Genomic DNA, 11,932 nt, shown 5'->3' with positions numbered 1-11,932 from the left:
ATTTTATTATGAACACTTAGGGATTAAAACATAGTGCTATAAAGTACATCAAGAAAGTGAAGTAGCCTGGCATTGTCACCATAGTTATTACCATTTCAGTTGGTTGCCTTATTGTTCTTACTAACGGCTTGTTTTATTGTTTGGGTCATAAGTAGCTAAATATAGATTATTTAGCACAAGTCCCTAAGTAGAATATCTTTAACTATAGTGCAGTTATTGTGTCTGAGAAGTCTGTAGAGATTTATTATAATTTCCTGCTATTTTGACCACACGTTCCTCATCCTCCATCCTGAATATTCTAAGTAAACAGCATTTTATTCCATATCTCTGTTCACTTACTTTTTATTCAGATCCCACCCATCAGTCAAATCATTTGTATATTCTGTGGCCAGCTTATTTCAGTTGTCATGTTCTCAACGCTTATCCATATTAAAGCAAATGACTTCATCTCATTTTTAAAGACTGACTACTTCAATAAACCATTAGGATACATTTCCTCACCAGTTATGTCATAGGTAGATTTTTATGTTATTTCCATATAATGACTGTTGCGAATGATGCTGCAATGAACATAGAAGCACTGACGTCTTTCCCAGGTGGTGATTTGATGCTCTTTGCACATACCCGGAAGATGGATTGCTGAGTCATGTGGTAGAACTATTTTTAATTTCTTTAAAAAAAAAAAAAGAACTTCATTCCATTTTTCATAATATGTGCAGCAGTTTACATTTCCGCCAACGGTGTATAAGCATAGATCTCCCTTGCCCTCTCATTAACACCTACATCCCTTGTCTTTTTGATAAACCTGTTGTAGGAGTAGCACTATTAGTGGCTCGACTGACTGGGTTTGTTGTTTTATATTTACTTTAATTGTTAGTGATTTGGAGTCTTTTCATATACTTGATGGCTATTTTATGCCTTCTTTTGATGAACAGCTATTCAAGATCCTGGCCGATTTCTTTTTTCTTTTTTATTCTTCAGCTGTTGTTTATTGACATTCAGGTGGGTACTATAGCAACAGGCCTGGGGATGCTGCACAATAGAAGGCGTAGAGTGGAGAGGCTGCAGTGGAGTGCACAAGGAGGAATGGGGGGAGGCCAAGGCTCTTGAGAAGGCAAGTCAGGGCCAGGGCCAAAGATTATCTACAATGGAACCTGGGGCACATGCCCTCAAGCCCTTACTGTTGCTCTCTCCTGACTCCAGGCCAGGGCTAGAGTTCTCTGGGCAAGTTTCTACAGGAGCAAAGTACACAGAGATGTTGGTGCCCTTTCGTGCGAAAGTCAGAGGGTCTCCAACCTTGCATTCCTCCTTCACCCCTGGCTCAGGTAGGGCCTTGATAGACAGCTGGGCTCTATTCCATGTGTCTGAGGCCTTCGTTTTCCCTGGTGTCCCAGCCCACCAGCGCCACACTATGGTCCAGAGTGAGCACTACAAGCATTGCTGGCCTGATGGATGGGATGTGGGAGGGGTTGGGACAGGGGCTAGAGGCAGGGCTCCAGAGGGCCATCAAGGCACAGGCACTACACGCATGGTGTTGGTGAAGCCAGCGCCAGAGCGCCACCTAGTCAGCACAAGTACCACATCTCTTTCTTGAAGAAGCCTCCTCGGGCTTTGCTAGCATTCATGGCCAAGTTTATACAAAGGTCAACATCTTCAGCTCAGGCTTCTGCACAGCATCCTTACTCAGCAGAGGGAAGATGCTGCTGTGGTACAGATGGGCCGGGGGACTGTCGTCACAGCGACGGTGGGGGCACGAGGGCAAGGAGGACAGTAGCTGGCCACTTGGTGAGCACTCCTGCCAGACTTGGTGAGCACGACTGTGGTCACACGGCAACACTTGAAGGAGGCTTGAGGCCTCTAAGGCGTTCGCAGCGGCAGCTTATGTGGGGTCTCTGGTAATGGGCGCTGGACAGTAGAGTTCCTCGAAGAACTGCAAGTGGTAGATGGCAGCCTCTGCCTCACTGGCAATGAGGTGCTGCAGCTCACAGGCTCCAGAGGGTAGTCCCCTTTGGTTGTTTCTCATGACAGCATGATGCAGTCTGCTCCATCCAAGACCGCGTTGCCCACGTCACTGCCCTCAGCACAGGTGGGACATGTTTTCTTGAACATACTTTCCAGCATCTCTGTGGCGCAGATGACAGGCTTCCCAGCTTGGTCGCATCGCCCAACCATCGTCTTCTGAGCCAGAAAGACCTTCCCTGCAAGAATCTCAGTGCCTAGGTCACCACAAGCCACCGTGATCCCATCACTGGCCTCCAAAATGTCATCAAACCTGCGGACACCTCCGTGGTTCTCGATTTTACTGATGATCTTGACATTCTTGCCCTTCTCTCCTAGGACCTTCCTGACCTCGTGCACATTGGCTGCCTTGCTGATGAAAGATGCAAACACTGTGTTTGCTAGTTTCACTTCGCTGCGTTGGCTTCACGTTGTTCTGGAGGGCCTTAGGCATGCTCTGGTTCATGCTGCCATACTTAGATCGGAAGTCTGCAGAGCAAGGGCGCGTGGCTACAGTAGTGTCCTTTGCCAATTTGTTTTGATATTGAATGGTATTTTTTGTATATTACATATTTTAAATACCTATTTTTGAGAACTTCGTGTTTTCCTAAAATCTACTCTCTACTACCCCCTCAAGCTACTCCTGTGCCTCTCCAACAATTCTAACCTTGACTTCATTTTCTATTTAAAAAAAAAACAACTCCACTGAATTCACTTAGTGCTGACTGTCTGTGCTGGGTGTAGGACCATCTACTAGAACATGGACAGCCTATTAGGGGCCACATCTGAAAATAATTGACTTTCCTTCCCTCATTAGCCACAAGCTTCTAATAGCTCCACGGTTACGGGTGGACTTCTTGACCATGTCGCAGATTCATGTATGTTTAAAGTTCCAGCCACTGAGGGTTCAAGTGTCATGAACAAAGTCACTATTTACAACAGTCATCCACTACTTCTGGCTCTTCCAACCTTTACCTTTATTCTTTCCCCATGATCCCTGAGCCTTTGGGAGAGGGAATTTGATAAGATATTTTTTTAAGGTTGTGCATATGTTGGTCTTTTGTCTTTGTATGAATGTTCATCTACTTCAGAAAGAAGCTTTCCTGAGATTTGTGCTAATCAGTATAAAGATAATTATTTAGAGTGAAGTTTAGCACCAAGCCAGTTTAGCTGAATAATGCAGTAAGCTCTTCTCTATGGGCTGAGCTTATGGTTTTCAGATATATGAATTGTAAAAACATCCCACAAACCATACATTTCCTTTCTTTTCATTTATTTTTAGGGAGATATTTTTGTTTGATGCAATCTCATTTATTTATTTTTGCTTTTTGTGGTTTGAGTTTCTAATGTAAAAATCCAAAGAACTGCTTGTAACACTGATGACCTTTGCCCTCTATTTTTTTCTAGAAGTTTTATAGTGTAAGGTCTATGTTTAAATATGATTATTCAATTTGAGTTGACTTTAAGTAAAAGTACCCAAGTTCATTCTCCCACATGTGGAAATGCAGTTTTCCTGTACCTCTTTGAATATATATTCTTTCTCTAAAACTAACTGACTGGATATATCTGGATTTATCTATTCTGCTACCCTGTGTGTTAGCATGACAGTATCATACTATTTTGGTTATTATCACTTTGTAATGTAAGTTTAATTTAGGCAATTTGATGCCCCCAGTCTTATTTGACTTTTTCAGAAAAGTTCTTGCAATGCAGGTATTAGGTTCTGTACCAAATTTTAGGGTATTTTGAAATTGCTCTGCCGCTACCATGATACAGCTTATGAAAGTTGGTCCTTTATACTTAAAAATTAGTCAGTAATAAAACAAAACCAAGACTTTTTATGTGAACCTTTTTAAATGACATTTATTTAATGATGGTTACTGTAAAAATAAGATAAAATTATGAAAACAGATAATTTGGGATGCAATGTGGCTGTATAATATGCTTTTAGCAGTTGGAACAATGCTTTTATAATAAAAAAGAGAAGCCTGAAAATGTCAATCCCTCACTTACCTCATATGATTTAATTTTGAATACTTAATTTCAAACCATTTTCATTTATAAACAGTTATCACAAATAATAAAGAAACAGAAAAGTATGTCATCAAGGGTTTATATGTTAGTAATGAGAAAAACCACCACACAGCTCTCTGTTACAGTCTTATGTGGTGACAGTGAAAGCGCTAGATGACAGACTACAGATGACATAGTTTTAGTGACTGATTGGCAGATAATAGACAGCAAAGTGCTGTTAGAAGGTTCATATCTCCGTAGAGAAGAACGCAGTGAACGATCTTCAGCTGAGTAATTAGCTGAGCATCAGGTAGCATGAAGACAGCATGACAAGAGAGGAAAGCATATGATGAACTTCCATGATTGAAAGTTGATTAATATAGATCTATAACAGATTTTTTTTAGCTGTATGATAGCAGGTGAACAGATTGGAATGGGTAAAAAGAGTGAAAAGTCAATAAATTAAAGACAGCAGTGCAGAATATTGTAATCTAAAGGGAAGCTGGAGAATCATTGCAAGCATTGAGGGGTGAGATAAAGAGAATTTCCTAGATTTCTTCTATTTTAATTTAGATTGTTTTAAAAATATTTTTATTAATTTATTCTTGTTACATCTCAATGGTTATCCCAGCCCTTGTATCCTCCCATTCTTCCCTTCCTCCCATTTTCCCCTTACTCCCTTCCCCTATGACTGTTCCTGAAGGGGATTTCCTCCCCCTGTATATGCTCATAGGGTACCAAGTGTCTTCTTGGTAGCCTGCTGTCCTTCCTCTGAGTGCCACCAGATCTCCTCATCCAGGGGACGTGGTCAAATATGAGGCACCAGAGTACATGTGAAAGTCATACCCCACTCTCCACTCTACTGTGGAGAATGTCCTGTCCATTGTCAAGATCTTGGCTGGTGCCTTAGTTTGAGCAGGACCCCTGGGCCCAAATCTGCCTATCATAATGTTCTACTTGTAGGTTTCTAGAACCCTCTGGATCCTTCTACTTTGCCATTCTCCCATGCTTGTCTTATCTAGAGTACCAATAGGATGTCCTCCCCACTGTCCCAGTTTCCTGGTACATGAAGACTTTCATGAGACATGCCCCTTGGGCTAGTATGCAGATATAAGTGAGTATATACCATTTGAGTCTTTCTGCTTCTGGGTTAACTCACTCATTATGATCATATCTAGCTCAATCCATTTATCCACGAATTTCGGGAATTCCTTGTTTTTAATAGCTGAGTAATATTCCATAATGTATACGTACCACAGTTTCTTTATCCATTCTTCTACTGAGGGACACTTAGGCTGATTCCATGTTCTGGTTATTATGAATAAGGCTGCTATGAACATGGTTGAGCAAATTTTCTTGTAGTAATAAATACAGAGCTAAGACTTTTTTATTTCTAAGTGAATATATCACATCATATGTGCTGGTCTGTGGTTTTCTATATTGTTATCTGCATTATATGACATAAAATTTATCCTACTGAATAAATATTCCATTTCTGTACACATGAAGGATACCATTATTCTATAGCTTTTAAGAGTAACATGGAAATATTTTCTCAGATATGAAATTTTCTCTAATTATGAGTCATGACATATATCTAACACTGACACTATTAACTCAAAGGAATGGATCAATACTATGTTCCTCCATAGGTTTTTAAATATTATATTGACAAAGTTGAATCAATTTAAAATTTAAAAAGCTATCTGTTCCTATATTACTCTCACTAAAATCTCAGTGGGATTTGGCAGTATCATGACTTGGTTAGCTAATATAACATATGCTTTAATAATCATTGTTTCTGCTTGCAGTCATTTCATTGTTTTCATAGGTTCATTTTAAAATTGCTTAGCTTAAGATAATTTTAATTTGCCCTTGTTAATATTATATAAGTTAACAAGAAAATATATTTTATTGTTTTTTAATCAAACACTTTGGCATTTCTCTTCAATAATTGGATTAGCTGCAAAAATGAGTAGGATGTTTATGGACTAAATATTACTTAATAAGTATGTATTAAAGTTAAGATTGGGCCATATAGTAGTTATATTTTTAATTGCCTAAGGAACCTCCAAACTGATTTCCATTAATGGCCATATTAATCTGCTTTCCCACCAACATGAATAGTGGCTCCTCTTTTCCCACATTCTTCCCAACATTTGTGATCAGGTACCTTGATGAAGACCATTCTGACCTAGTGAGATGGTCTCAATGTACTTTTGTTTTGCCTTTTCCTGATAACTAGAAATAGCGACCATTAGTATTTTAAAAATACTAATTGGCCATTGCTACTTCTTCTTTCAAGGTCTTTGTCTATTTCTCTGGTATATTTATTTATTGGTAGTTTTCTAAATATATTTTATTAATTTATTCATATTACATCTTAATTGTTATCCCTGATTGGTAGTTTTTATTTCTTTGGTTTTTAATTTATATAATTATCCTAGTTGGTTTGTTTCCATTTCTGTTTATAAGAGTGTATGACTTATATACTTTCTGTAAGTGTGTATAAGTCTATGTGTAAAGAGCTGTATGAATGGGTACAGTGTAATGTTTAGAGAGGAGACTAAAAAGGATAATTTTAGGTGATGCTGAAAGTTGGATTGCATGTCAAAAGCACTTGAGATGTGAAAGAAGACATATCATTTTTTTAAAGTTTTAATTCTGCCATAGTTTTCTTTTCCCATTTGTAATGGATAAAGCCATAAAAGTATAATTGATAATGAGATCATAAACAAATATTGGTACTTCAACAGATAAATGGGTAAAATAAGGCTAGTTGCTTAATTTTCACCATATATATATATATATATATATATATATATAACAGATAACTCTTCATTTTGCATATATAAAATTTGCAGTTGGCACACAATTTATTATTAGATATTAATTTGGCATTTACAAAAATTTCTCTGGGCTGTCATTGATTTTTGTGTTTTACTCCTGTTCCCACCCTCCCTCCCTTTTTTGCCCTATTCCCCTCCCCTAGACCTCTCTGACAGGGGAAGCCCTCCTCCCCCACCTTCTGTCCACAGCCCACGCTTCAGGAATTTCTCTCTTTATCTCTGCCACATCCATCTTGTCTCTCTCATTCACTTCTGACTTCTACCCAGGCTCTTTTCTTCTTTAATGACACTAGAGTCCCTTTGGTCACTCTTTCCTCCATTCTCATTTTTATCCTCCTTTGCTCTTCTTTTTTTTTTAAATGACTTTAGGCTCCACATTCATCCCTATTTTTTCTATGCACATGTATACATTAGGGACTAGAATCCATATATGTGGTTTCTGACCATCTGAGTTTGGTTTACCTCATGTAGTATTACCCTTTTCCAATCCGTCATCTTTCCTTCAGATTTCAAATCTTTAGTTTTTTCTTTACCACTAAATAAAACTCCATGCTATACTACACTACATTTTCATTAGGCATTCATCTGTTGACATGCTTCTAAGCTGATCTCGTTTCCTTTGCTATTTTAAATAGAGTAACAATAAATATTGATGTAAAAAAATCTCTCTGGCAAGATGTAGAGTCCTTTGGAAATACACCCATGAGTATTATATATGTACCATATGGAAGTTCTATTTTTAAATTTTTGAGAAGTCTTCATATTGATGTTCATAATATTTGTATTAGTTTATACTCCTGCCAGAAGTGCACGGGTTGCCTAATTCTCCACATCCTCTTCATTTGTTCTCAGATGTCTTGATGGGTACCATTCTCACTTATTTTGGTGAGGAGCCACCTTAAAGTAGTTTTAACTCACCTTTCCCTGATGACTTGGAATATTGAACACATTCTAACTAGCAATTGTCCAGTTGTGTTGCTTCTCTGAGAACTCTCTGCTCTGTTCATTAGAGCATTTGCTGAGTGGCAGTTTAGTATTTAAAATGTTCAGTTCTTTGTAAATATCTCAAGTATATTTGACAAAAAAATTTATCTCCTTCTTTTCACTATTTTGCTTTACTAATAGTTTCTTTTGCTGTACAGGGACATTTTAATTTGTTTATTTACTTGCTTATTCATTTTAATTAAATGGTTTTCCTACTGTTTTTTTTTCTATCAAACATTTTTTTATTCAGATGAAGATCTTTTAACAGATTTAAAGAAATTATTTGACTGACTACTCAGGTAGCGAACTGTCTCTGTAATCTTCTCATTTGGAAAACTACTAACATGCACCCCCTGTATACTCAGGTAATCAGTTTTATTCCTTCTCAAGTCTCTGATGGTGTTGAAGACCAGAATATTTGGTCTTACAATTAAGCTTAGTTGTTTAGGGGCTAAGATGTTTTTAGGTCTAGATAGATGTTTTAAGTTGACAATGATGAGATATGATAGATACTGATTTACATTCAGAATTTTAGATGCATCAAGATAGGAAAGATGTTTTCTTCAAGGCTGTCAAATACAAATAGTCAAAACACTATGATTGTAACATTTATATAATTCCTGATTGTGTCCTGGTTCTTCTTGCTATGCGTAGTTTATTGTATATATGTATAATAACATATATATATTAAAGATTTAATAAAGATTTAAAAGAAAATGTATACTTATATTTTTATCTAAGCATTTAAATATTCAAGAATACAAACAGAAACATAGGTAGTGTACTACATACCATTTAAATTGAAAAATTACAAGAGTAGACTCAGATTAGACTTTAAGCTGCTGATAATGTTGTATTCTTTGTTTTTTATATCTCTTACCAAATAACATTATATAGTCCATAATATATTAAAAATTACCCTTGAATGACTACAACCAAAATATCAATGTGCAGAGTAACATGTATGAAACATTTTTACCTAATATGGTATTACTTCAGTGATAAGATTTAAACAATGGCTTAAGTGTTCATTTCCATAGGGTATGAAGTCTCTTCTTGGTAACCTGCTGTCCTTTGATTGCCACCAGGTCTCCCCCTCCAGGGGACATGGTCAAAGGTGAGGCACCAGAGTATGTGAGAAAGTAATATCCCACTCTCCATTCTACTGTGGAGAGTGTTCTGTCCTTTGGCTAGATCTGGGTAGGGGTTTAAAGTTTATCGCCTGTATTGTCCTTGGCTGGTGCCTTAGTTTGAGCGGGACCCCTGTGACCAAATCTGCCTATCATAATGTTCTACTTGTAGGTTTCTAGGACCCTCTGGATCCTTCTACTTTGCCATTCTCCCATGCTTCTCTCATCTAGAGCATATACGGGGGAGGGAATCCCCCTCAGGAACAGTCATAGGGGAGGGGAATAAGGGGAAAATGGGAGGGAGGGAAGAATGGGAGGATACAAGGGATGGGATAACCATTGAGATGTAACAAGAATAAATTAATAAAGGAGAAAAAAAGTGTTCATTTTCAGAGTAGCTATTTAAATTTGTACTTGTGGTATAGCATGGAATAAAGCAAGAGAAATGCAGTTGGGCAATTGATACATACATAAAGATAAATAGAAAGGCGAAAGTATTTGTAGTTTCTATGGTCTATTGAGTAAGTTTTCATGAATGTCAAAGCAACCATGAATTAGAATTTAATGATGCTGTGATGTGGGAGATGGTAAGTAAATTTCTAGAAGTCAAATAGGCTTTTTAATATAAAAACTGTTTGCTTAACCAATGTCACAAAGCTTTTATCATTTCCCTTTAGAATTTTATTTTTCATTTTAGGCATGATCTCACTTCTTAGCTTGTTTTTATTGAGTGGATGTTACAAATAGCCCTGAGAGTTAGTCATAAGTGTCACCTGTCTTTTACAGATCAGTATCCAAACAAGCTGAAACTTGGTAAGGTAAAGTAAATTTCTTACACATAGTTACTAGAATTCCAGGATTTAAATATTAATTTTCTGAATAAAATTTTGCTTTTATTTTTGATTTACATATTGTCTTAGTTCATGGTGTGGATACTGGTGAGTAAATATTTTTGACTGTATTCTCTTGAAACTCAAGCAGCTGGGTTTTAAGGAAATTGTCATGACAATGAACACAGTTCTGAGTTTCAACATTATCCAATAGGCTCTTAGACAGCATCTGAAGTGAGAAGACAGTGGTAGTGGAGCAAATTACAAGGAGAACTTGGCACAGTCCTTAGACATCATCTCTTAGACAGCATCATCTTCTTTTTGTCATTTCTGTTCTCAGATACCATTTCCTTTCATTTCCTTGATGCCTCTTGGATGTTGCAGCATACTACTGCCCATCCGTACTCTCGGAGACAGTATATTATTGATTTTTTTCTTAAAATATTGTTAGCAAGTCTGTAACATAAAAGCTAAGTGGTTTGAAGAATGTCATATCCTGGCCTTAACTATGTTAGATAATGGGACAACAGGTCCCAACTTGTTGTCCAGTAAAGTCTCAACTTGTCCAGTATACATATGCATGGGCATACTTTTTATCATATCAGTTTACAGCACTAGACAACTGACAGCCCAGATTCACTTAAGACTGTGCTTCAACGTCAAGAGAAAAATTACAACCAGTAATCCCTATCTTAAGCCTAAAACCAAAACAAAGATAAGTGGGCCTCAAAGCAATAAAACAGCTGTCCATCCAGATAAGAGACAGGAGCGAGTAATCATGTGCATATAGAAGAAAGAAGACAGGATTAAACATTTTTAGATCAGCTTACCTCATCTAATCAACTCCAGGTGAAAAAAAAAAAGGAAGAGAAAAGAGAAAACAAATCCACCATCACCACGACCACCCTCCCCCAGAGAGAGAGAGAAAGAGAGAGAGAGAGAGAGAGAGAGAGAGAGAGAGAGAGAGAGAGAGAGAGAGAGAGAGTTAAATTTACTTAATTACTCAGTACAGGAATAATTTGTAGCACTGGAAATGACTAAAAGGTTTAAATTTCAGAACTTGGTGTCCAGTGAAGTCCGATTCCAAGAGGAAAGCAAAAATTAATGTGATAGTAATTTCCAAGATTCTCTATACTGTAGAACACTGGAAAAGAACAGAACCTCATTCTTAATCAGGGCATTTGAGGGATTGAGAAAACCTGCCACTTCAGTAGTTCAGCAAATGCATGAAACTTTAGCCCAATTCTGCAGAGCATGTGGCAATTTTCATGTTATTTACTTGCCTCTTTTCTCCCTGAAGGGAGTGTTCTGTCTCTCTCTGCTCTCAAATGACACCACCTTTTCACTTACATTCAGAAAAAGAATGGAGACAGGTTCAGGAGCCATTCAGGCTGCCTCACTTGTGGGGACCAGCAGTAGTGTTGAGGGCATTAGCACAGGGATTATATCAAGACTAATCAACCCTAAAGTAGCAAATGTTATCAAGACTAAGGTAGTAAATGTTCTTAATTATCAGCAAGAGAGAAAAAGTGTTACAAAATTCTACTAGTAAATTATATGGTCTTAAACCACATACTTGGCAGATAGAAGTGATAGTGGGTATAGACAAGTGAAGGAGAAATTTAACACTGAAGAAAGCATCACAAATCCCTGTCTAGTCAGTTCCAGACTTCAAAACACTGCAATGTTTCTCTGTTTTAGAAAATGAGTCAGGAAGAGCAGAAGTATTAATTAATCATGACTCAGGAAAAGAAATTTAGACAATTTACAGAAACTTTTCTTATCTTCTTCACTGAGACTTGTAAATGTGTTGCTCTATGAGTGGTGAAATAACTTTCATACACTTAAAATAAATAAACTCTCACCATCAGGGATATTCTAATACCATACAGTTTTGAAAAGATGTGTGCAGCTTGCAAAATGATCTGTAATTTCAATTGTGGACCATGTGTGAGGGAGATATGTAATATATTATATATAATATACACTATATAATTAATAATACATTATGTATAATATATGATATATTAATTTAAAATAATTTTATTTTAGCTTTGAAAATTACAATAAAGAAAATTTAAATTATTTTACATATTAAATGTTAAGTATACTTCAAGTATAAGGTAAT

The sequence above is a fragment of the Acomys minous genome (genome assembly GCF_964271855.1).
Source record: "Acomys minous genome assembly, chromosome: 8".
In the NCBI taxonomy this organism is placed as follows: domain Eukaryota; kingdom Metazoa; phylum Chordata; class Mammalia; order Rodentia; family Muridae; genus Acomys; species Acomys minous.
Note: the sequence above shows the minus strand (reverse complement) of the source record.